The following is a 27,991-nucleotide window of genomic DNA, read 5'->3' on the forward strand; positions in this document are numbered from 1 at the left end:
AGCACAGTGTTTCAGTGTCCCAAGCTCCCAGAAAGTAACTGCACAAAGACAAGCACTTTTTGTCTTTTGTCAGTGTAGGTCAGGATCTGTGTTTGTGTGTGTGTGTGTGTGTGTGTGTCAACTTCATCTACTGTAAATGGGATCACACATATATTAATGTTTGTCTTTTTCAACTTCATAGCTCTAGGAGATTCACTCACACTGTTGTTTTATGACTTATCCTTTTGTACTGCAGCATCTTATGTAGTATCTACTAATGTTCATTCCAACACATTTAAAACAGTTTGTTTAGGGAGTCTCCAGCCAACAGACATTTGAAGTGAACATTGACAACTTGTTTGTATCATTCTATCCTCTTACCAGCAATGGCCAAAATTTCTATTATTCCACATCCAAGAGAATTCTTGTGTCCTTCTTATTTCTGTGCATATTGGTATGGGAAACATTATATTTTGGGGGGGGTTATTTGGACTTGCAAAATGATTATTGATATCAGTGCCCTTTAATGTACTTATGGAAACCTGTATTAATACAAAATATAGGAAAGGAAACAAATAGTATATGAAAGAAGTCGATGATGGTGAAGTAAAAGAAACAGTAACATGAAATTAGGGGTAAAGGTAGAAGCAGCAAGTAAACTCTGTGATTCATTAAGAATCCAATGATAATTCCTGATAGGCAGCCAATCTTCTTAATGAGGTGCTCCACTAAGCTTACAGATAAATGTTTCTAACAAGGTGATTCTGGTTGATGATAAATAACAAGTATTAAGAAACCCTAGTACTCATTATTAGGTTTCAGAATAATACGGAGTCCTTTTATGCCAGCCCTTAAGAGAGTTATCTAGCAGCTGTATTACCAAAGGAAAACTATTAGAATTAAATATCAAAATCAAAGAGTAGATTGATTAATATTCTTTCAAACCTCCCTTTCTCAATAAAGCAGAATCTCACATTCATTACCTTTTATTGGTTCTGTTATCCTGGAAAATATAGGTTTACAAGTCTTTAGCTATGCATTTCCGATATACCTTGCCAAGAATGAAAGGTTCTCTTTAGAGGGTTTGTTCAATAGGCGATGCAAAGATAATAATCCTCATAAGGGTGCCATAAGCTACTACGTATCTATTAATAGTGTGTACCACCAGCTGCTATGTATCTATTAATAGTTAATATGTGCCATCAGCTACTATGTATCTATTGATAATTGATGCCAATAAAAGACTGAGCCTTTGGAAAACTTGTAAGAAAGCATCTACCAGTATAGTCATTATTTTTCTTGAGGATATTTTTTCATAAGTTTTAGCTGTCAAATAACAACATTTTTATATAAGAGACTTTTCAAGTGAAAAACAATTTCCTGGTAGCACTCACAACTCAGTATCTAACAATAATAGCTGGAATTAAAATTTTTTTTAAATTAGTAAAAAAAATTGCAGCAAATTAACATTTTATTTAGATGAGAAGTAACTCAGTCATGTTTTCAAAAGACCGTAGCCAAAATATCCACAAGTTTATGAATGAGCATCAATAAAGCTGTCTAAAGTCACACGTTTCAAGAGCTACAAAGAGATGGCCAGGAGTCATGCTCTCACCAGATTGTTCCTGAGTATTATTCCTAAAGCTTGGGCCTTGATACACCACATTGAAAAGTAAATCACTTTCATTATTCACGAGAGAGCATCCTCAATAGTAGCCTGGATTAGTATTTGCAGCACCCCAAGGATTCAACTTTCCTGGAGAATAATGTGAGTATGTTATTAATGATTATAGTGCAAGCTTTAGCTAAAAGCTGTAAAATTGCAGATATTAAAAAATAGACAATATAGTTGGGAGGTTTTTTTGTTGTTTGTTTTCAGAGACAGGGTTTCACTGCGTAGCTCTGGCTGTCCTGGAACTCATTTTGTAGACCAGGCTGGTCTCAGACTCACAGAGATACACGTCTTTGCCCACTGAGTGCTGGGATTAAAGGCGTGCACCACCACCACCACCCAGGTAAGGTGAAGGTGAAGCTGGGGTATTTGGCAGGATGCACTATGGTTCTCTAGATAAAAGAGGGAAGGTCATTTTGTTTTGTTTTATTTCACTTTGTGTGTGTGTGGGAGGGGGAGGGTGTACCTTTGGGTTATGGGGTCTCTCATTGGCATGGGCCTTGCTTTATGATCAGACTAGGATGACCTGCCAATGAACTTCAGGGATCCACATGCAGCTGGAATCTGTATAGCTTATGCTGACTGTCTCTGTCCAATGACTCAGGAGATGGACAGGGATAGCTTAGGTTAGACATCTTCAATAGCTCAGGGATGTCATGTGCTGCATCCTCAACAGAGGCGTGCTCAATAAAGATGATCTTGATGGTTAGGAAATTCAAAAGAGCCTCATGCTTAACAGAAGGGAAAGCTAGGAAAGAAGGAACTACCTGAAGGATACTAGGTTCTTCTTGTTTGTTTGTCTGTGTTGACAGTAGAAAGGCGAATTTGCCATGCTTTTTATGAATTGAAAAGTCATGATGCTTTATCTGGTTGGTGAGCACCTGGAATTCCCAGGGGCTATTGTGAGCTGTGGGGTGCTGTAGGAATTTTTACAGCCAGTGGTTACCTGCTTACTGGGGCGTGGCCTCTTATACTATATATGCCCATGTAGAGCATGCCTATATCTGGCCTCTTTTCTGGCCTCTCTGTTCCGGTTGAGGATTTCGGTTTCTGATCTCCATTCAAGCAGAGGATTCTGATTTGTGAGTCTACCCTTAAATAAATAACCATCTATTTCTCAATTCTGAGCGAGTGTGTGATTTCTTTTAAGGGTCCTTCTTCAGTGGGTGAGTGAGAAAAGGCAGGCTGCCACCAGGAAGCATTATTCCCTAGTAGTTCTTAAGTAACTCAAGTGGCCTGTAAAACTTACAAGTTATATGTGGTGATTTCTATATGACTACTCTTTCTCTACAACCACCCAGTGTAGTACATACTTTTGTCATTGGATTTCCTTTTAAAGTGTTTCTTAATATTGTGTTAGGTTAAGTCATAACAATATTCAGACCAACTTATTCTGTAGCTTGGTCACAATTTCCACGCAATATGTACACTCTTATTTGAACACTTCCTACATACATGGCCTGTGAATAATTTATGACACATCCTCAGTGACTGATTGTATTCGAGTTTGAGGCTGAAAGATCAATTTCGGAGACAAGGCTGTTAATGGAAGCAGGTTCTCCAACCCAGGATCTTCTAACAGTTCTCATTGCGCATAGGTCCTTCTGATTCGAAAAATGTGCCTTTGCACGTATATAATGTATATATGTGTGCATATGATGAGCTTACCAGGACAGTTAACTTTTCATAAGTTGCAACAAAGAATTATGATATTTTCATTTTGAAGAACACCTTTAGGCCAGTGAGTTAGCTCAGCTGATAAAGGTCATTGCTGCCTAGTCTGACAGCATGTATGTTTGTGTGCATAAATGTATGTATGTTCTTGCCACATCACACATGCATACTGTGGAGTGCATTTAGAACTCAGAGGACCAGCTTGGGTGTCAATACGCACCTTCTACCTTGTTTTGAGACAGTGTCTTATTTTTTTTTTGGTTCGTTCCCTATGGACATTTGTTGCCCTGCCATCTTTCAGGGGTTCTTCTATCTCTGCTTCCCATCTGGATGCAGTAGACCGAGGATTATAGATGTGGATTGCCAACTCTGGCTTTACTTGTGTTCTGAAGATTCAAACTCAAGTCCTCATCCTTACAAGAAATGAACTTCTCCCCCATCTGCCAATCTTTCACAAATGTTCTTATTCAGTCTTTGTCCATCACATGTTTTATCTCTATTGAGAGCTGGAAAAGAATTTGCACACTGTGTAAATTGTTAACAAAGAACAAATATGTAACTTTACACAGACTGAAATGGTTGCAGTCATTCCAATGCAAACACTTGAGCATATGTCTGCAGCCTTGGGATGGGTGCTGAATTCATAGATCTCTGGGTGTCTACACTTAATGCTATTGAGAAAGCACATGACAGCTGAAGAAAGGAGCAGAGTAAGAGAACCAGAAGTCATCCACCAGAAAGATATACATTCAGGAGCTTACCAGGACAGTTAACTTTTCATAAGTTGCAACAAGGAATTATGATATTTTCATTTTGAAGAGCACCTTTAGGCCAGTGAGTTAGCTCAGCTGATAAAGGTCCTTGCTGCCTAGTCTGACAGCATGAGTTCTTTCTAGAGCTCACATAATAGAAGGAAGGAGAGAACCAACTCCCCCCAGCTGTCCTCTGCCTTCCTCATGTATGACAATGCATGTGAGTGCACGTGTGTGTGCATAGACATACTCGCGTGTGTGCACACACACGATAAAAAGTAATAAAAATTTTAACAAAATAATTTAGCAGATAATTTTTTATGATAATTGAATGGAATTATTATATATAGAGAGATCAATGTATAAAAGAAATAATGCATTCTTGCTCTCTGTTATTTTTTTTCAGCATTGTTTCCAGGAATGCATATGTGGAGAATAGATGAAGTTTCAAAAATGTATTTTAACGGAAATAGAATTACATCACTTTCTCCCCTCCATTTCCTCTCTCCAACTACTTCTATTTTTTCCTCAAATTAATGCCCACTTTTTATTTCTTATTATTGTTACATATGCATACGCACTTATTATTGTTACATATGCATACACACTCACACACAAATATATAAATACTAGTGGCTGAATTCATTTTCACTTTTTTGTATTTATATGGCTTCATGCTAAACAAGGAGTAAGTAAAGTTTTAGCCTGCCTTTGGAGACAATATGCATGACATTTAGGTCCTCAACATCACTATAAGGATGATATTTTGAATTTGACAGACAACATTGCTGAATATGCAGAAAGGTTTTCAATGTTTCCTATGCTTTATCAACCCACTATTAAGTAAAATGTTTGTATTCCCATTGAGAGGACACAGTACAATTTTAAAGTTCTTCTCATTTGGAACTTTCCTCATTCTTAGAATCTCCCCCAATAAGTGTTTGTTAAATCAGTAAACTCTAGCAATAAAAGCATCAACATTTAAGTGACCCAAAGATAATCAAACTCCAAACATTACAGTGTTGGCCTGGGGATGAGAAAATAAATTTGATAGAAAGCAATTTTAGCTGAACATATTTTGACTTCACTTCTTTTTACTCCTAACTGTTGGCATAGATCGTGGAATGTGGCAAATGCTAAAAACTCTTTGTTGGTTGCATGGGTTCTTCCTTTCATTTGCACTTCCTTTCATTTATACTCACTTGTTTACATTTCTTTGCACTGCTTGTTTGGTTAGTGATGTGGTGTTGCAAGCAATACAGACCACTTAACTTTGAATGCTTGTGAGAGTCCATCCTCAAGCGTCCATAAATAGGGTACTTGAGAAGTAAGGGAAACTTTCACATTTCAGAACAGATACCCCACTGCCTTCATTATATGACCAAAGATAGATGTAATGAGCATGGCCAGTAATAAGCATGAATGAGAGAAAGAGAATATAAGGTATGGACAAACAACACATAAAGATGATGATTGGAGAGGTATGTGGGAGTGAATGGTTCATCTGAGTTAGAGAAAGCAGGGGTTTACTGAAGAGTAATGAGATATTTGCTTAGAAAATTTACAGAGTCAGGACCCTGCTGATGAAGGGCTTAGGTACCAGACTCTAGAATTTAAGTGAGATGGCATGGGAAGGAGAAAGTGATTCTAGGAGATGGCTCAGTGAACAAGGCGCTTGGGAAAGATGGCCCTGGCGAATGTGCCTCATAAAACATCTGGCTCAGCAGTTGGGGATGAAGCTAATAGCTGAAGGGTCAACACTCTTGGGAGGTTGCAAATGCAAAAAGTATCACAACAGTAGTATGTGGGGACGGGTGGGCCAAAAGTGAGCTGAAGGGTAAGAGTTAGAGACTAAGGGACAGTTGGCTGGTGTTTTGTTTATTTGGTTTTGTTGTTATTGTTATTGTTGGGGTATTTTTTTGGGGGGGTATGTGCTTTTTGTTTATTTTTATCCAGATTAGTAGATTTGTGTACAACCACTCTTGTAAAATACTTTTTAAAAATACAACTAATTTCTTTGCAAGTTACAAATATCAACTATGATACCCTAATATTTTCGTGAATAATATACATGATTAGGCAGAAAGAGGCAAGCTCACACTGGAAGATGAATTATCAAATGACAGTCAAAATCTATTTATGACTCGCACTTCTTGATCAAATTGTTCCCTCTTAGTGTTCTATCACCATGCTAACTTCCTGACTGATATCCCTGTTGACTCTGTCTACCCCATCAGCCACCAGATTGACCACCGGACTGATCTGAGTGGCCCAACCTGCTCTGTCTGGGATTAAAAGATCAGTTTCCACTATAATATTCTTCAGTTTCAGGTCATTGGTTGGCAATGAGAGTATCTGATCTGAATCATACCACACGACCTGTAATATTTCTGACTCAGTTTTAAGAACATCAAAATAAATGCTCATATTTCCTTTTAGGAGGCTCCTTCTGGCTATTTGAGAAGTAGCGTTAGTCCTCAGTTTTGTGTTAAGTTCTTTCCAAGCACAGTTGGTATCCTGTATTTCTTCTGGGCATGCCAGAGACATCGTTACAAACCCCTAATCAGAGGTGGTCAGCTCTCATGGTTCAAACTTAATGCACCAGAAATGTAAGCTAATGCTGTAGCCAAAGCATCCACTGGCCCTTTCTCATCTTCCAGTTGTTGCAAGGAGGCTGAAACCAGTCCTGAGTAGATGATCAGGAAAAAGCCAACAGCAGGAAAAGAAACAGAAGCTAGAAACCTAATGGCATCCACGCTTTTAGATTTAACTAAATCTATCATCAAAAGAACTCTACATGTTTAATAGTAATTGTTGCTTTCTGTTCCACATCTCTCAGTTGACCTCTTTCTCTTGGTTGATAAAGACAGACACAAACTCCTGTCCAGCCAACTCTACCTGCGCATCCAGAGTGATGGATATAGTCTCTGGCGTCTTTCAAGCTAACTTTTTGTGACAGTGCAATGTCATCATGCAAACACTGAGCATTCTGCTTTCTGTGTGGCATCATGGTCATTTCAGGAGCATTTTTTTTCTTTCTCTCACAGAAGATAACAGCCCTTGCTTCAGATCTACTGCTTTTACAGTATAAGAGACCACACACAGGTGGGCTGGTATCTTAAAGGCTATTGACTGAGGGATGGAAGGAGCGTCCACAATACTGTATCTTAAATGCTATTGGCTGAAGAAGCAGAATGTGTGCCCACAGCAGTCTTTGATATGCCCTGGGGTCCCAACATCATGCCAAATGTGATTAATTTGTTTGTGATATGATGTTCCACCACACCACACCTCACTGAGTTTTCTAGTTATACCTTTGAAATTTTTGGCTTAGTTGGTTTGCCAGCTGACTTGTTAGAGCCAAAACAAGTACCTTTGGTGAGCAGCTTTTTAAACTGCTTCTTGAATTCTTTGGAGCCTTTCGTTCAAGTGTATGGCAAAAGAGAATGTCTTTCCTGTTCATGTCTAGGCTTTAACAATGATATTTTTCCTTAATATACAGAACCAAATGTTTTAACTTGACTAGGAAAGAGATAAGCTACTACTCAGCCTTTCAGAAGCTGTGTAGTCTTCCCAGAAACAGAGAAACTAAAGAGGGCTCCTTTCTTTTGTTCATGTGTTAAAAGTTTCTTCTACTTTACCACTTGATTTATGAGCAGAAATTTTGACTTTTTTAATACTCATCAACATCTCCACTTGGTAGGTCTTTTCTTCTTGACTTTTGAGATGAGGAGAATTCATCTGAAAGTCTACTTAGTCCACCTTTGGTGTCTCCATTTAGCTTATGTTTTGTTTTACCTCAAATCGAGGTTGGGTATATCCAAATCATCCGTTACTGTTTTCTCATCAGGGTATTAAGGGTACCTGACTTCCTTCTACCGCCATGTGAGTTTTCTTAGCACCTTAAGATCCTGTATTGTTTCAGGGTTTGTTTTTGTGTGTGTTTGTTTTTATGTTTGTTTTGTTTTCTTTTCTTTTTCAGACTGAGGTTGGGGTAGAATCTTTAAAAAAATTCCTCTGCAGGCTTCTGGTGGACTGGGACCATTATCACCCTTAATTAGTTTAAGCTACTTGGTACTCAAGCAAAGATTCTGTAACGATTAGGCTGAACTAATACCATTTCAGAGGCTCAGTCTATTATCATTGTGGCAGGGAGCAAGGCAGCATGCAGGCAGACATGGGCTGGAAAAGTACTTCTACATGCTGATTCTCAGACAAGAAACGAGGGCGTTTGGCTGGTTTTAAGACTGGTTTATATTGTAGGTATTAGAGACCACAAGAGACCATGATTCTCTCGAACAAAGATAATAATAAATATTTGCTGTTGTAGAGAATTAATTGGCATACTTGTGACAGCTGAAACAGCAAGAGTAAGTAGGCATGTATAAAGAATATTTAGAAAAGGGAGAAAGAACAAAATATCAAAGTGAGATTTAGCTGGTTCTTAGAGTATTGACTAATATGACTGAGAAAGTAGGAATATAGTGTGTTGAGTAGGAAGACCTCAAGGGAACACACCAACCCAGTGATTCATTTAAATTCTTCTCAATGGATTGTTACAATATGCTGTGTGATTCCTGTAATAACTGACTAAAATGAGCAATAAATATAATACCTATAACTCCATTATTATAAATATTTCTAGGTGAAAATATGATCTAAGTTCAGGCTTTTAAAGTATGCATGCCAACCTTCATCAGGCGATGAAAGAAGACAAAGACAGAGACCCACATTGGAGCACGGGACTGAAGTCTCACGATCCAAAGGAGGAGCAGAAGGAGAGAGAGCAAGAGCAAGGAACTCAGGACCGCGAGGGGTGCACCCACACACTGAGACAATGAGGATGTTCTATTGGGAACTCACCAAGGCCAGGTGGCCTGGGTCTGAAAAAGCATGGGACAAAACCGGACTCGCTGAACATAGCGGACAATGAGGACTACTGAGAACTCATGAACAATGGCAATGAGGTTTTGATCCTATTGCACGTACTGGCTTTGTGGGAGCCTAGGTAGTTTGGATGCTCACCTTACTAGACCGGGATGGAGGTGGCTGGTCCTTGGACCTCCCACAGGGCAGGGAACCCTGATTGCTCTTTGGGCTGACGAGGGAGGAAGACTTGATTGGGGGAGGGGGAGGGAAATGGGAGGCGGTGGTGGGGAAGAGGCAGAAATCTTTAAGAAATAAATAAATTAAAAAAAAATAAAGTATGCATGCCAAAGTTCTATGAGTGAGGGAAGAGAAAACATGGGAATAAGATTAAAATCTCAAGCTGTGAAATACATAAACTTGTATTCAAGGCATGTATTTGCAAGAGGGCTACATGGAATTTGCATGGTATCCAAGGAAATAAGGGACTGACAAAATCAGCTCATGTTCAGCCCTGATTTATTCAGCCCTCCATTTGCTTCCAAGCATTAGGTTCTTTCTGTACTGTTATATTTTATAAAAATATAAGGTAATTTAACTATTAATCTTGGGCCTGGCATGATGGCTCAGTGATTAAGTGCCTTTATTGCTCTTTTGTAGGACAGCAGTTTAGTGCTCAGCTCCCACATCAGGCATCTCACAGCCCGTTATAGCTTCATCATTAGGGGATCTGATACCCTCTTCTGACCTTTGGGCACCTACCCACACATACATACATACATAATACATACACATACATATATTAAAAATCTTTAAAACACTATTAATCTGATGTATCAGGAATATCTTGTAGTCATGAACTGTTCCTCATGTAGAACCAAGAAGATTAGGTAGGAACAAATGTCAACTCTTTCTAGTGCTCCTCCATTTGATTCCATCACTGTAATATTGACATCACCATAGATATCCAGGTCTTTATTTTCTAGGAATGAAATTTATTGACACCATATTGTTTAAGACACTTAAATTGCCAGCAGCTGATGTTTGTGTGAAAGGACAGCCAAAGGAAAAGAAAACATCAAAACAATTGAGTACAACATATCCCGAAAGATGCCGCACTCAGTAAGAAAAGACACCAATTATTTTGAGACTCTTCAACTCCAGATATTTAGAAGTCAAATTCAAGAAGCAAATTTTAAATTTGTATTTGGAGAAAGCTGTTTATTTTTCCAGAAAACATTGATTAAAATATTGCTGGTACAGCCCATTGGTCAAATGTAAGACTTGTCTAACACTGCCAGGGTTGAGTTCCAGACTCTGTGCCATAAAAACAAAGAAGCCCACAAAAGCCTTACTCAAGGAAAAGAATAGTGCACTAAGTGTTAGAAAGCTTGAACTTGAGATCTGAGATCTCCTTCTGCCATTAAAGAAGTGATAACCCCAGGCCTTAATTTAACTCATCAACTATAATATTTTCTGATGCATTAATATATAGGCAATATTATTCTGGTTCCCAAATTGACACTAAGTTAATACACTCTATATATTTAACAAAAGGGTATTAAATAGCCAGGGCCTGGAAAGCACTGTGTGAAGTACTGCTGATGGGAGCTCATAAAATGAGAAGACATAGTTCTGATGAGGGACTTAGAAAAAGGGAAATGCCAATGCCAATTGGAGCCATGCAAATTCTCTAACCAAATAGTAATAAACTACCATATAAAGTGCCTTCTTGATGAGGAGCTGGTGATTTCACCAAATAGATAGTGTTTGTGAATTATTAATTCACGCTACGAATTTGTGTTAATAAGAAGCAGCACACTTTTAAAATGTTTTGCAAAATTATTTTCAGCTGTTTTTGAGGAGATGAAAAAAATATTAGTTTTAATATTACTTAAAAATTTAATATCTCGTATAAATGAATATTCATTTCTTTGAAAAGATATTGACCTCATAACTGTCATAACCATTAACTCATTGAAGCAATGCTTAACACCAACATCAAAATGGAGTCCTCTTTTACTATTCAGTATTTCATCATCCCAGCTCTACATGACAGACTTGCAAAGGAAAATGAGGTCCCCAAGTCACTCTCAGATTCTCTGCTAAATGAGGTTGTAGTGTACCTAGATCTGTAATAAAATAATAGTTACCCTCAAATACGAGTGAGCCATTAAGGTAAGACTATAAATTAAAATGGTAACTACTAACATTTTTGTCTCTGTATCCAAATATCTGTTCTATATTCACCTAGAGTCAATCTATATTTGCCTATATTTAACTATGTGATGAAAATCTATAAAATTTAGAAGGGAAGTTAAATCTCTTCCTATGAGAACTCTTTAATTATAACAGGAAAAACAACTACTTAATGTAAAGAACATATGCATACAGTAGATAAGAACTCTTCAACAGAATTTTGTTTTTTGTTTAAAAGAAGGCCACATTTGTGTTCACTTTCAACATCTTAAAAAAAACTTGGCAGGAATGTATTTATTTTCTAAGTGCTATGATCAAACATTTGTTGAGAAGTACTTTAATTTTCAAAGAGTCTTATTTTGGCTCAGTTTGAGTGTATACAGTCTTTTATGGCAGTGAAGGCATGGTGGCTGAAGCATGAGGTGTTGGTTTCTTTGTGTCTGTAGTTAGAAAATAGAAACTGATGAATGGTATGTCTTACTTGGTATGAAGTCTCTCTCTCTTCCTCTCTCCCTCTCTCCCTCTCTTAGATTTATTCCATTATCCTGGGAATGCTACCACCTACATTCACATTAGTTAACCTCCTTAGTTAAACTTTTCTGGAAATACACTTTCAGATATACTCAGAGACATGTCTCCTAGGTAGTTCTAAATCAAGTTATAATGATGATTAACCATTATGAAGGGTGGGTACTTTCTCCTTTGACACACATGAGCAGGTAACTCCAGTGTGTGTACACACATTTTTTTTTTCCTTTGAAGGGGCTCACAGTCTTCTTTTTTCCAACATCTGAGTATGGTTTGTAAATCTCCTCTCTTATCCTTCATATCTAAAAAGAGAAAAGACACAGGAACAATCTCCTGTATAGTTGTCATGGAGACAGATGGATTGCTTTTCTTAGAGGGATGTGCAGTAGAGGAAAGGTGATGTACCAGAAGTAGAGTTTGTCTGATGCTCTGGTGAGGAGGGGAACAAGATATAAGACACTGGAAAGAAGGAAAGAGAGAGCTCTTTGTACTAAGGATGTTACAAAAATCTAGACATTTCAAGATATTAAAGACAATAGAATCCTAATCAGTCTCACCATGAACTACATAACTGATTATCTTTCCAAAGTGCATACAGCACTGACTGATATGTGTGTGTGTGTGTGTGTGTGTGCGCGTGTGCATGAGCGTATACTCAATGACAGCAGTTCCACATGTAGTCTCTGATAATAAAGAAGAGTCTTTCAAAGAGCTGGTAAAAAGTACATACTATAAACGGGAGCAGTTATTTTTAAAAATTTATCTGATACCTATAAGAATGTCTAAGATCAATAACAAGTGATAGCTTATGCTGGCAAGGATGTGTACAGTCACTATGGATATAGTCGTAGTTCCTCATGAATATGAGAATAGATCTACTTCAAGATCCAGATATATCACTCTTGGACATATGACCAAAGGACTATACATCCTACTAGAGGGACACTTGCTCTATTATGTCAGTTATGGTCTATTCACAATGGCTAGAAACAGTCTAGATGTTCATCAATAGATGAATGGATAATGAAAATGTGGTGTACTTGCACAATGGAACATTGCTCTGATGTTAAATATTGAAATCATGAAGCTTACAAGGAAATAAATGGAGCTAGAAAAGAATCATCTTGAGTGACCTATCCCAGACCCATAAAGACAAATATGGTATATATTTGCTTACATGTGTAGCCCTTCAAGTCTTTGATAGGTTTAGGAAGCTCATATAAGCACAGAAGTTAGATATAGAGTAAGGGACTAAGCAGAAGAAAGAAACTCCTAAGTAAGGGAAATAGAATATACAGTTATGGAGAAATGGGGGAGAAACTTGGACTGGGAGTATTAAACAGAAGAGGGGAGGTATGAGGAGGTGCGGAAGAGAATAAAGGGAGGGACAGTTAGCACTAAGGGCCATTTGAAAAATCATATGGAAACCTACTTAAAATAAAAACATACATGAAAGAAATCCAAATGGAATAAAAAAAATAATGGGAGAGATGAAGGCCCAACTAGACTCTCTTAGCATCAAGCTCCGGGAATGGCTTATATCTAATTCAGTTGTTGACCAGTGCGGCCCCTGTGAAAATATACAAGCAGCCAAAGTCATTATCAAGGCAATATTTGTTGCTCTCCACAGCTGATGGTAAGTCCCTATTGCTTAAGGCAATACCTATTTATCTCACTGAACATGGAGAAATCGAACTGGTACTTAACTAGAGGTTTTATCCCCTCTGACTAGTGTTCATGCTACCAGAGGACAAGTCTAAGCAATGGTGATCTGGCTATCTGATACACCAATGCAGTAGTGGCACAAAATTTCTGGGAGTAACCAATCACTGTCTAACTGGTTGTAAGGCCCACTCCATGAGACGAATCCATGCCTGATGCTGTTCAGGTGGCCAAAAAACTAGGACAAGGCAGGTCATGGACCAATGGGAAAAGCAAACACTACTGCTCTGATGAAGGAACATGACAATAAAATGACTCTGAACAATATTCTGCTATCATCATGGTGTCTTGCCCAACCATCATCAGAGGTACTTTCTCCTGCTGTAGATGCTAACAAACACAGAGGCCCACAACTGGACAGTGTGCAGAGAGTGAAAAACCACAGAACACTAAGTCCTAAATCCGATGTCTCCATCAATTCCTTCCACTTAGGCTCAGGGAACTTTGTGAAAAGAAGCCTAAAAGACTGTGAGAACTAGTAGGATGAACAACAGGGCCTTCTGGCACAAGAGAACTGACCCACATAGGAACTAACTGTAGCGGGATACACCGGGCCTGCACAGGTCTAAGCAAGAAGAAGTTCCAGCTTTGAGATAGGAAGTGGACAGGAGCCCCAATCCTTAACCCAGAATCGATTTCCAATTACAACCACTTGAAAATGAACATTTAATTTTCTTCAAGGGAATTCCATAGGGTATGCAAACCACACTTAAGAGAAGCAAAAGAAGTAGAAGGCCAACACTAAATAAATTCAATGGTGTTTTCGGAGATACTCTGTCTCATAATTCTGTGGCCATTATTGGCATCACTTGTCCTTTGCTTATCTATTATGATTCTCTATTTTGTGTTTTTATGATGCATGTGTGTATATACACACATACACACATACATACAAACATACATACATATGTCATGCTTTCTTTTTATTTTTCTCTTCGTTTGCTATATTTTATTCTTTGTGTGTGTGTGTGTGTTCTGCTTGTTTTAGAAGGAGAGTGAGAAAGAAGGCATGGAGTTGGGCAGGTGGGGAGGATATGGGAGATGAAGAGTGATCAGAATTACTGTGTGAAAAAATATTTTCAATAAAAAATTCTTATCTAAATAACTGCTAACTGCACTAAATTTTTGTCTGCATACCCATAGTTAGGTGTAACTCTCATCCCCATCAAAGAAACTTCTATTTGCTGTAGCTGCAGTAATGACTGAAACCAAAACTGGACAAAGTTACAGAGAACAACTAACTGTGGGGTGCCCGCCTCCAGTAGACTCATCTACAACATAACTCCTGAGCTTAAAGATCAGGAAGCACAGAAAAATATGTGAGACTCTACTTCAATTGTATTTTAATAAATAAAGATCGCCTGAAGATCTGACAACAAAACAGTCCCACTGGTTAGTCTTACAGACCAGATTATGGTAACACACATTTTTAATCTCGGTAGCCATAACGGCACACCTTTAATCCCAGTAGCCACACTAGTTGCCATAGAAACTGAATGGTGCATGTTTTTAATGATGGTGATGCATGCCTTTAATCCTAGCCCTAGAGAGGGATATAAAATGGGGAAAGGCAGCTCTCAGATGCAGTCTCCTGAGATTCCTGGAGGCAGGATTGCCATTTTCAGACTGAGGTCAAGGTAAGAGCCGGTAGCTGGTTGTTTTGCTTTTTGGATCTTCAGTTTGTACCCCAACTTCTGACCCTTAGTTTTTATTAATTGTGCTTCAGATATTTTCTGTATTTTTACCAGTTGTGGTTTTCTGCGGTGGTCTTCACCTCCTGCAAAAGAAGCATCTTTGTTGAGGGGTTAGAGCTACATTTATCAGGCAAAGTGGGCTCAAAAATTGTAAAGAAAACATTAAATACACGGACATAACGGCAAAGAAGGGGGAACAAATTCCCAGTATAATTCTTGTGAGGTCAATACTGTCAACAAACAAGGTCTAGAATCATCCAAGAGAGAAATATCTGGAAATAACTGTCAGGAATTGTCAAGACTAAGTTTACCTCTTGAATGCCAATCAGGTTTTCTTGATTAGGTTATTTGAAATAACCCATCTGAAGTGTGATAAGCACCTCCTACCTCCCAGCAGCCTTGGCAGTCTAGATGTGAGGAAGGCTGAGTAGAAAGCTTTTGTTTTTGCCTGTTATCATTGGCTCTGCCAATAACATCGATGCTCCTGCAGCTGTCCATTGCTGACATGACAAGCAGACTCTCAAGGGCACATCTCTATGTGGATTTCATGAAGGAGTTCTTTCATTTACTGTATTGTTATTTTCCTACAGTTTGAGCAAATGTTCACAAAATAATTATTGATTAATTTTTGTAATAGAAAAATAAGGGGAAATATATGGGTTACATGAGGCATTACTGTAAACACTAGGAGGAAATACATGAGTCATTGCAGGTTTTCAGATCAAACACAGCCTTGGAGCCTTATGCCAGAGCTTTGGTATCACAATATTTGTAGATTGTTTCTGAGATTATTATTCTGTCACTCAGGTTTGAAACCCAGAGAACTAGGAAGATCATAAAGATGGTTTAAGTACAGAAAAACTAGAATGATCTCAATGATTGACAGTTACAATAAAAGCAGATGAATTTCTTTCACACTAATCCACTGATATTGTATGGTGAGTCAACTGTGCTATAGAATCTATTATTTTTCTGTCAAGTTACAGAGCATTCCACCTTCATTTTAAGATTTGGGAACTGAAACTCTTTAATGGAATTAACATCTAACCTTGTCATTCACGATGTGAATATACTTACCATTACCTAAGTACTTTGGAAGCCTAGATGTCTAGGGATAGTTTTATTGTTATTGTGAGCTTACACACTGAGTGGAAAAATCCTCAACTGCACTCACCATATTCAGGCTTGTGTGGGGGTAGAGAGATGATAGATAGGTAGATAATAGATAGACAGATAGATAAGTAGAAGCAGATAGATAGATAAATAGATAGATAGATAGATAGATAGATAGATAGATAGATAGATAGATAGATAGATAGATGTTTATGGTTTGGAATAGTCATGCATTAAACATCAGAAGGCTAAATATCATGACTTGGATATGCTTTTGAGTGTGATAAAGGAGGTGTCATGAGCAGGTCTGCTGAAATATAAAATGTAATAAAGAAATCATCAGTTTTCATTTTATGATAGAATACTAGAGACTTGATAGATATCCAGGAAGCTAAGGAAATCCGGCTGAAGTATGAATAGGTAAGAGTTATTACTTGACCAGTGATTTATGTAATTAACATACACAGAATCAGAGACTCAAGGCCTAGAGTGTATAGCACACACAAGGCAGAGCTGCAGCAATAGTGTGACATCGGGTAAACCTGGGTCCTAACCTTTACTTCTGCACCCTGTCAGCTGTGAACTACTAGACACATGACCTATCTAACATGTCTTGAACTCAGTTCCTCTTTTTAAAAATAGGGCTTGCACTGCTGAACATACAGAGGTCTTGCTATCTAACAGAAGGGCTGGTATAACAGTAAATACACAATAGCTCGTCATATTCGCAGTCTTCTTTAACAAAAGAATATTTCGTTAAATATTTGTTCCCATGTTAGTCTCTTTTAAACATTTGTTTTGAAAACTCATTTGCTAGAACTCTGCTGCTTCATCCCTCAGTGAATGATGTGGGACAGCGCTGCCACAAGGAGCCCTGCAAAGAAAGGTTCATATGCCTGATGAATTAATGAAGCAGCAATCACTGCTACCAGAAAGACGTGACTGTGGACTAGCCCAGAGGAGTACACTATGATGCTTATGAACTCCAATTACTCCCAATTGCAAAAGAATAACAAGGTTTTAATTAATGCCAACATCTGGCGATTAACTAGCCTATAAATAATAACATTCCCTCGGGATTTGAAGTGTCCCTTTTCTCTGGTCCATCTGTGGTCTCTGGAGGGCCATTCTGGGGAGCACTGGAGATCACAGAGACGGGGAGACCAGAAGCTTGATGATGATGTACAGCTCAGAAGCTATCATAGCAAGCACCTCACTTCACTCTTTTCTGCAGAGGAATTAGGTCTTCTTGAGGACTCTTCTAAGGAAACCTTTCCCCAGATCAGTTCCCCAGGCTGAACTTGTCAGGCTGGCACTGTCAAGATGCAAGGGGCTTTCCCTGTGGGGATGGTATCAGCTCATTCTCATTGGTGCCCCTTTGACGATGCATCTTACCACACTGGCTACTGAACACTATGCTTAGTCTTTTCAAATGTCTGATTAACCTTTACTAAAATTTAAAGGACATTAGAATTGCTAAGCAGACTGCCTTAGTGTCGTTAATTCCTGTTGATTGTCTACCCCTGTGTGTGTCTAGGTGGGCCATCATTGCACTGGGAACGCACACATCCTGAGACTCCTGCTCCTTCTTACTTATCTCGTCTCCACTGCATTCTATTATCATCCCTTCCCAGTGATGGAGTGCCTTCCCTGTACAACAGCAACTGTGCAAGATTACAGATTGTCTTGCTCAACCTCTTTCAGTTACTTGCTGAGACAGCCTGTCTCACCTTGGGCGACTCCAGCAGAGAGGAACTGTGTGGAGGGATTGTAAGCTACATGTCGCAGTCATTTCCGATCCTGTAAAGGGTCACAGCCATCTTTTCACACAGGCAGTCTTAACCACCTCCATGGCTGAGAGTATGCCCCTTCCTGCGTGCACCAACAAGCATGGCTCCATCTGCCAAAGGTCAGGCACCTCTCCTTTGCTACCTCCTGTCTCTTTAAACTGTCTCAGAAATCTAACATTCAAAATTTTGCCATGTCCTACAGTAAGGATATGGGACTTATTTTACTCTGACTCTAGGCTAGCAGAACTCTTTTTATACTGAGCCCTAGTCTAAACACTGATATCTGGACAAATACCGTGTTTCAGCCACGCTTATTGACCCGATTCTCATATTTTCTCAACTTGGCCCAAATTTATTTCCGTTGTTAGAGAAGGAACTTGGAGATGAAGCTTTCCTCCATCATAGGTTTAAAAAACTAACTAGGCTCCTTCCTGTTTATGATTAAACCCCTGTTTCTCAAAGAATGGTCTAAAACCCACCTGCCACCTTAACTACAAATGGTTCTGTATTGCTTGTTCCAGGAAATGACAACCATGTCTTTGTTTTAAAAAGTTGTTATAACCATCTTGCAACCCTACCTTTGTTTCAAAGAATTGATATGACCACCTTGTTATGATTACCTTGTGATCGTGCCTTTGTTTCAGAAGGTCATTATGACTAGCTTGTTATGCTTATGTTCTGCTTCAGTAACCCTGCCAATTTCCCCCACCAAATCCCTCATTTGGAAATCTCCTACCTGAGAGCTTGTAAAATGGGATATGACTTGACCATATCCCAACCCCCACAACTATGACAGAAGCCTCCTACCCCACCAGAAGCCAGACCAGCATCCTGAAACACAGGTATAACTGCCCCCACCCTTCATACACCCATCGAGCATAACTCCAACCACCCCTCAACTCCTCACCGCCATATCCCAGCCTTCACATCCTGTGGAAATCTTCTATCTCATTAGAGGCCAGACATATCAGGCAAAAGCATTCTACCCCATCAGAAATCAGAGGACCCCAGAAAACCCCCAGCCAGATCAGAGGACAGAACTCCAGGCCCTAGAAGACCAGAAAGGAAACAGAAACCAAGGAAAAAAAAACACCCATTCTACAAAGCAAAACCCCAAATCAGCACCTAGTACTATAACCACTCCAAATACAGATGCCTAAACATCAGTGCAGTGTGGGAGGGAGAGAGATGGAATGGATCATGTCCTGTGGACAGAGGCAGATCTGAAGAGGTGAAAGCGGTGATGAGTGGGCAGAAGGAGGTGGCTTGATTGCCACCCAGGGCCATGGTGATGTCTGAGCCTGAGCTGCTGCCAGGCCCATATCTGGGTGCATTGCTTTGTTACAGCCAGGCTCTGTGTTAACGTCTGTGGCTCCTGATTTCACTGAAGGAAACACTTATGAGGTAAAGGGCTGCAGAGTTGACCCCACCCCTCACTGACTGAGGAAGGGCAAGCTGGTCCTCCCCCTTACCACTGTAGCACTAGGGAGAACGAGCCCTGTGCCTCACCTTGGCAACACAGTAGAGCTGACCCTGTAGACAGGGACACAGATGAGCTGACCCTGACCCTGAGGTAAGAAAGTAGGATAGCTGGTATCACCACCCTCATCTGTGGTGTGGTGATGAGGGTGAGAAAAAGATGCCCTCTCCTCTTGCCTCTGTTACCTTTGGCAAGTGAGGGAGCAGATCCTCCCCTTCACCAGTTGCCACCCTCAGGAAACTGGTCCCTGCACCTTGTCTGGGAAGCATGATAGAGCTGATCCTGTTAACAGGGGTATGAGTAAACCTTTCTAAGACCATGAGAAGGAGATCTGGTATGCCTCTCATCTATCATATGGTGGTATAGGCAAGAGAGAGACAACCCACCACCACCTGTGGCAGGTGGAAAAGCTGACCCTGATGTCATAAGAGTGGGAGCATGGGGATCATGGGAGAGGGTTGAAGGGGAGGGGAGAGACAGGGAGGGGAGCAGAGAAAAATGTATAGCTCAATAAAACGAATAAAAAAATAAAATAAAGTTCAGGAAAAAAAAGAATGGGAGAGGGTACCCCTGCCCCTCACCAGCTGCAGCACTTGGGAGAATGGTCCCTGCACCTCCCCTGGGCAACACAGTAGAGCTGGCCCTGATCATGTAGGTGTGAGAGAACTGATCCTGAGGGCAAGAGAACAAGAGGACCCCTTAGTCATCGCTGCATATGGTGAACTAGTCAGGGCAGTGCAAGAGAGCTCACTCTAGTGGTGATGGTGGGACGGGGCAGGGGTGACCATCCCAACCCTGCAAGTACCCAGGCCCATGACTAAGCCATAACCCAAGGTAATGAGTTGACCCACCTCAACATCCACCCCACCTATGATCTGCTGGAACACGTGAAGGTGAAGGGTCATGTCCTGCAGATCCAAAGCTGCAGGATCTCCATGACACAGGGCAACAACAGGGTATGGAAAGGGAGCTGCTGTGGAATAACCTTTCTGTACACTGTGAAAATTTTTGTTCTCAATGTTAATAAAGAGTTTATTGGTCAATAGCTAGGTAAAATTTTTCAGGGCAGAAAGAATACTGGGAAAAAAGGCAGAGTCTCGGGAGTCACAGGAGAATCAGAGAGAAGCAAGATCAATGTGCCATGTTGGAAGAAGGTGCAGCCACATGGCAGAGGGTAGATAAAAATATGGGTTAATTTAAAATGTAAGAGTTAACTAGTAACCAGTCGGAGCTATCAGCTAAGAATTTATAATTAATAATAATTGTCTTAATGGTTATTTGGGAGCAACTGCCGAGACATACAGAAACTCTGCCTACAAGAAGCCCCACTGATGACCCAGTATTGGTGATATAACAGAGACCAGAATCCTTGAACCAGACCAAGAACTTTTCACAATGAACGCTTGTAAGTAAAGTGGGCCAAAGGATATGCTATGTGTGTCTCTATGTCACCCTACAGCTTCCATAGAGAGATTTCTCTTTTTAAAGTTTTTCTCTTAAATTTTATTTTATTTTTGAGTTTGAGTTCAGCCTGGTTTACAATGAGAGTCCCAGGACAGCCAGGACTACACAGATAAAGTCTCTCTCTCTCTTTCCCTCCCTCCTCTCTCTCTCTCTCTCTCTCTCTCTCTCTCTCTCTCTCTCTCTCTCTCTCTCTCTCACACACACACACACACACACACTCTCTCTCTCTCTCTTTCTTCTCTCTCTCTCTCTCTCTGTATGTATGACACTCACATACGCAGACATCCATATGCATGCAACAACAATTAGTGAATAAAAGACCATGAATTTGAAGGAGAAACTGGAGGGGAATAGAAAGGGTTTGGAGGGAGAAAAAGGATAGAAGAAATGTTCTAATAAATTGTGATCTTAAAAATGAAAAGATTAAGCAAATAAACAAAAACATGGAGTACATTTTATGATGGTTAACTATTCCTGGGTATGAGTCCTGCCCCAGGTGTGATTGATTTATCCAATGACATTGGAGAAAACCGATTTTCTCTTTCCCAGAAGGTATCAATTGTGTGCACTCCCTCCTTTTCTCCTCCTGCATTTGAACTAAATTTCTTAGCATTTTCTGAAGCTTTTATCTTTCACCTTATATAAGAAGAATCAAATTTCCAGTTAAAAATGTTAGCTCATAATACTTTGTATATTTTACTAAAATGTTTTAAATATCTTTTATGAAAATAAAGAAATTTCTTATTTTTGAAAGATGCTTTCAAAATCCTTAAATCTATAACTCCAGTCAAATTTGAAGATGTATTGCTATTTCTGGATAGATACAATACACCTTTTTCCTTTGGTATACTAGATGTTCAACAAACATTTATTGAAAATTGTGTTATAGGTACCGAGGATTCATTGTTCCACCTTAAACAATCCACAAAATGATGGACTTTCCCCAACAGTGTTGACTTGAAATATGCTGCTCCCCCAGAGCTCTCATTTAGGTTATTGGGATTCAACAGCTTGCTTTTTACAAAATGCCTTTAATGTAGGAGTGTCTTCTTTCTATGTGTTACTTTCATTGGTTAATTAATAGAGAAACTGCTTGGCCTGATAGGTCAGAACATGGGTAGGCAGGGAAGACAGAACAGAATGCTGGGAAGAAGGGAAGTGAGTCAGATGTCATAGCTCTCCTCTCCGAGATGGACGCAGTTTAGAATCTTCCCGGTAAGCCACCACCTTGTGGTGCTACACACATTAATAGAAATGGGTTAATCAAGATGTGAGAGTTAGCCACTAAGATACTAGAGCTAATGGTCCAAGCAGTGTTTAAAAGAATACAGTTTCCGTGTAATTATTTTGGGTAAAGCTAGCTGTGCGGGAGCCGGGTGGCGGGAAGCAGCCTGCAGCTCCTCCTACATGCCTTTGTCCCACAATCAAATATTGTTTTTAATTAATCATTGTAGTTTTTTGAATGATTAGGATGTGAACAACACTATATAGTTTAAATGGCATATACACATAACTTCATTCTGTTCAAATTCTCATGAACATGACCAGATGTCTAGAATAATAGCACAATAATATGTTGCATCTCTTTATCTTACACACTTGACTTCTCTCTGTCTGCTGGGAACTATGAAGTGAGTCTGTAAAAAACTGTCTACGCTTTTTTAAATGATTGAGCTGGAATTTGAGAAAGACAAGGAAAATTTTGACTTTTCTGTACTAAAAATCAGTTTATTGCAGAAAAACAGGATCAAGGTGAAATGAATAGAGCAGAAAGATTTCTGTCTTTCCTACAGCTTTTGTGGGTCAATGGTGAAAGAATGAGGGGTGCTTCTGCAAAGGGGTTCTCCATGGAATGCTGTGCTGGGGACCACACTCTTCACACTGGCCTTGTGCACATTAGTGTTTCTTTCTGTCCTCCTTTCTCTCCTCTGAAGCTCCCAGTCATACTGCTATTACCCCCTCCTCTGACTTAAAGGGTTATGGTTTTATAATTCTTCTATTAAAATTCTTCGTTTGTTTTCTATTATTTTTCTTCATACCCTTTCATTAGGGAACATGATAAACACTACACTATGGAAACCGAGCCCTCTTTGACTTAAGTAAATGTAGAGAAAATGAGGCAAATCAAAAGTTACTCATAACTAAAGTATTATGTAGCTTTCACTAAAAATCAATCAAACTTCAACACCATGACTATTCTATGAAATAATATCTGAGGAGAAAATGGCTTTCCCAGCAAGATGCTAACCTCTGTCACTAAAAGCCTTTGTTAGTGTTCTCAGCAAAGTTACTTCATCTTAAAAAAAAAGAAGAAAGGAAGGAAGGAAGGAAGGAAGGAAGGAAGGAAGGAAGGAAGGAAGGAAGGAAGAAATCCAGTCTTAGCTTCTCCAATGGCCAATTATTACCTGGCTATAAAGTTCTAGAGTTGACCCATGGATACTGCCTGGATTACTGGAGTGGAAAGTCCTTTGGTATATTGTTGCTTTTATTAGTTAATAAATAAAATAGCTTCTGTAGCCTGTGTTAGGGCAGAGGAGAGCAAGGTAGGGAAAACTAAAATGCTAGCCATTTAGGCAAGAAACTACTCTTTCCTGGACTGCTTGATGTTATGCTGTTTGAAATAGACAAGCAGGACCCACAGAAAAATGACTGCTGAAGTTGCTTGAAGAAGGTGAGATGGTCCTTCAAGGTTCTTGCTTCATGAAAGAGTCTGCCAGACATTCTGCAAGACACAGAAGAAATTGACTGATAAACTGCCAATATAGGAGAAACTGTCTTTGAAATTTCCTGCTTCATGGAAAAGTCTGCCAGATACTATGGGCCTGTAGGTTGAAGATTTGATGCCCTAACGTTACAGAAGAACTTAAAATGACTGTTCACGCAGGACGATGTCTCTGTCAATTCTAGAGTTTTGGAAGTTGCTAACAATGCACTTTCTGTTTACTTAGATAATATTATATCCTTCTAGAGTCTTTGATGGAGTTGAAAAATAGATATAGTTTTCTTTAGTTATAATAAAAAATAAAGTATATATAAATATTGTAACTAAAATTCTTGCTTTATAACTGTTTTGTTACATGTAATTTTGCTATGTTAAAAAATTTTAATAGAATATTGAAGTGGTAGATTTGAGAAAGAATAAGGTTTAAATTCTTTGTTTTCCTTTTCATCAATCCCTTGGCTGTCTGTGTGACCATAAATGCATGCTTTAAAATCGCCTTACATAAAAAGTCTTCAAAAAATAATTATTATGGTTAGTCTTCTACTTTGCACACAGGATTATTGGGTGGATCAAAAATTAATGCATGGGAAAACTTTTTGAAACCACACAGAAGTCATTTTTAGCAACTAGTTGAAAAGAATTCCTTGGCTTACATTTGTTCAGAACTGAAATTTGGATCAAGGCCTATATTTAACAACACATTATCTATACAGACATTGTCAATTAGAAGGAAGTAAACGACAAAATATTAGAGGAGATGTTTGGCTAGAAGAACATTCTCTGTACTGCTTACTCTAGATAAGACTGCTGACTTGAATCACTCTCTACTTTCAGTAAGGCTATTGCACACACTCCCTTTCATCAGTTTTTGGCATAAGGAAGATAAATAAGGATGCAAAAAAGCTTGATTAAGACACTAGAAACATGTTCATTGTCTTGTTTGGTTTTGTTTTTGTTAATTTAGTGGGTTGACCATTTGGTTCACTATATTGCTGGAAGTATTCAAGTAAAAATAAAATTAGTTTTATTAGAAGTGTTTTCATTTGAGCTGAAATTAACAGTGAGTTACAAGGAAATAATTGATGTAAAATAGTCTCTCTCTGTTTCCCTCTCTATAAAATTTCACCTCTTTTAAACATCCCATTGTCTCTGAGGTTCATGACTACAGTGCTGAAATACTGAAAGGAATTGTTTGAGTAGGGAACTTAAAATGTACCAGCCCTGACTTATTGACTCTTTGGAGGTGGCAGGAGAGAGGAGGGATACCAGAATCTGAACTAGAAAGAAGCATGATTGAGTTGTGGGCATAATTTTATATCAATCCCTGAGTCTACAACTCTATGTGTGTGTGTGTGTGTGTGTGTGTGTGTGTGTGTGTGCACCCTACCCATAATTCTGTGCTCCAGTAAATCACTGGAAGGGGTAGAAGGAACTTGTGTTGGTTAATGTTTTTAAAGCATAGATTGTATTTAATCATTTTAACTTTAGTCATCCCCTTGGTTATTTCAAAAATGTTAAAAATTATTTTTTGTCTGCTTTGTGCTTTGGCATGTGAAGTTCTTGTACTTCAGCACATGTGATAAGGAAGCAATATACACATAGATTATAACTTATTATGAGTGATAGAATAGAGAATCTTCTATTTGACTGAATTTGTGAGGATGTTCTAGATAGATGTTTGACTTTTTTGAGAGGACATCACTCTGTCTGGATGGAGCACAACTTGGAAGCTTGACTTTACCTTCTGCTCAACGCCTCCTCTTCCATTCATAGCATAGCCCCCAGGGTTCTCATTAGTTGTCTACCCCCCTCACAGTCTGCATCCAGAGCTCAACCTACAGTAATGTCCTGTTTCTTTACACGAAGGTCCTCTTCGGGAAACTCTGCCCTTTCCTGTGGCTTTTCATCACCTCTATGCTGCTCTCTTGCTTTTGATACTAACTCAGGTGCCACACACTGAAAGAGAAAGGCTGGGAATCAATGCTCAACCATGACGATGGGAATGGTTAAGGAATCGGTGCCTGGGTATCCCGGCTCCCTCACTCCTCCCCGTGAAAACTGAGAGATGCACACGTTAGCTTCTCACAGCATCCTCAGAGTTGAATCAGGGTAAAATCTATGCTTTCACGGACCCTGTGGTGGCCATGCACCTTTTCCTCTTTTACCTCTTCCACCAGATCACCGTCTTAGGTTTCTCATTCACAGATGAATTAGCTGAGTCTTGTCATTCTCAAAATGGCCTGAGGAGTCCAAACTAAATTAAGAAATTAGGATTCATTTCTTTCTGGCTTCTACATGTTGTTTCTATCTACCTCACTAACTTTTCTTTGTTGGAAGCATAAACAATTTAAACTATAAAAAAATATCTTGCAATGAAAACAGAACAGCACAGGCCTGTGTATAGACTATGAGAATCATGGGAGGATTCTAGAAGGCTGGTCTGTGGTTCTAGTGCATCTTGCCTTGACCATCCTTATAGGACATATTGACAGAGTGATATTTAAAGTGAACTTGTTATATAAATTTCGATTGAAACTGTCTAAACAAGATACTAAACACCAATCCCACACTTATTTTATTTGCCATGAAATGTGTTCTTATTGCAAAACATTTTATAACTTCAATTAGGAAAGGAAAAATCATATACAACTGTATTGTGATTTTAATGTTTATTGGTTTAAGCCTTTTTTCTTTGAACTGTTTTACTTTTCCTTTTATTCTGGTGAATAAAAGAAGCCAGGGCTTAATTGCTGTTGAGACACAATAAATACAGCAATTCTTAAAAAATAGAAAGCATGTAAATGCGGCTAACTTACAGCTACAGAGAAGGAGTCCGTGATCATCATGATAGAAAGTGGACAGGCATGACCTTGGAGCAGTAGCAGAGAACTTTACATCCTGATCCATAGGCATCAGGCTGAGAGAGTGACACAGGACCTGGCACGGGATGTTGAAACCTCAAAGTTCACTCTTGTGACACACTTCCTCCAACAAGCACACATGTTTTCATTCTTCCAAACAGTCATTAACTTGGTCCAAGCATACAAATACATGAGCCTGTGGAGGTCACTCCCATTCAGACCACCATAGAGGCTCATCCCTCCAACTTTAGTGTGTAGCACTTGGTATGCTGAGGCAGGAGGAATGATATGAGTTTGAGGACAGCCTGAGCTCTATAGTGAGTTTCAGAACACCTTAGACTACAATAAGAGATTCTGTCTAAATTTTTTTTTAGCATGTGAAGAAATTGAAACTTAAATGGAAAATATGTTACATAAATATAAATACTGGAGACCACTTCCTAAATATAAATAAGTCCAGCATCACAGACACTGACAGAAACAATTAATAAATAAGACCTCCTGAAACTGAAAAGCTTCTGTAAAGCAAAGGACAAGGTCAACAAAACAACACTACAGCCTACAGAATGGGAAAAGATCTTCACTAACCCCACATCAGAGGTCTGATCTCCATAATATACAAAGAACTCAAGAAATTGGTCACCAAAAGAACATGTAATCCAATAAAAATAAAATGGACTACAGACCTAAATAGAGAACTCTTAACAGAGGAATCTAAAATGGCTGAAAGAAATTTAAGGAAATGTTTAACATCTTTAATCATCAGAGAAATGCAAATCAAAACAACTCTGAGATTCTATCTTACACCTCTAAGAATGGCCAAAATCAAACACACCAATGACAGCTTATGCTGGAGAGGTTGTGGGGAAAAGAGAACACTTCTATATTGCTGGTGGGAATGCAAGCTGGTACAACCCCTTTGGATGTCAGTGTGACAATTTCTCAGAAAATAATAAACAACCTTGCTCAAGACCCAGCCTAAATGCCCCTTGACCAAAGAATGGATAAGGAAAATGTGGTACATTTACACAATGGAGTAGTACAGCAGGAAAAAAAATAATGACATCTTGAACTTTGCAGGAAAATGGATGGAGCTAGAAAACATTATTTTGAGTAAGATAACCCAGACACAGAAAGACAATTATCACATGTACTCACTCATAGGTGGTTTATAAACATAAAGCAAAGAAAACCAGCCTGCAAACCACAATCCCAGAGAACTTAGACAACAATGAGGACACTAAGAGAGATTTACATAGATCTAATCTACATGGGAAGTAGAAAAAGACAAGATCTCATGAGTAAATTGGGATCATGGGGAACTTGGGGGAGGTTTGAAGGGGGAGGGAAGAGGCAGGGTGGGGATCAGAGAAAAATGCAGAGCTCAATAAATTTTTTAAAAAACGAAACACATGGCTCTTTTCCAAAAAGACTTTTGTGCAAAACAAAATTGAGATCATTCAGTTATATAATTC

At 39.1% G+C, this 27,991-nt stretch overlaps 1 pseudogene; it reads right to left on the bottom strand.

Annotated features, from left to right (window-relative positions):
* Positions 1-6,268: 6,268 nt before the first annotated feature.
* Positions 6,269-27,991, bottom strand: part of LOC130862884 (ATP-dependent RNA helicase DDX50-like) — a 52,443-nt pseudogene continuing 30,720 nt past the window's right edge.

The sequence above is a fragment of the Chionomys nivalis genome, chromosome 1, assembly GCF_950005125.1.
Source record: "Chionomys nivalis chromosome 1, mChiNiv1.1, whole genome shotgun sequence".
NCBI lineage: Eukaryota > Metazoa > Chordata > Mammalia > Rodentia > Cricetidae > Chionomys > Chionomys nivalis.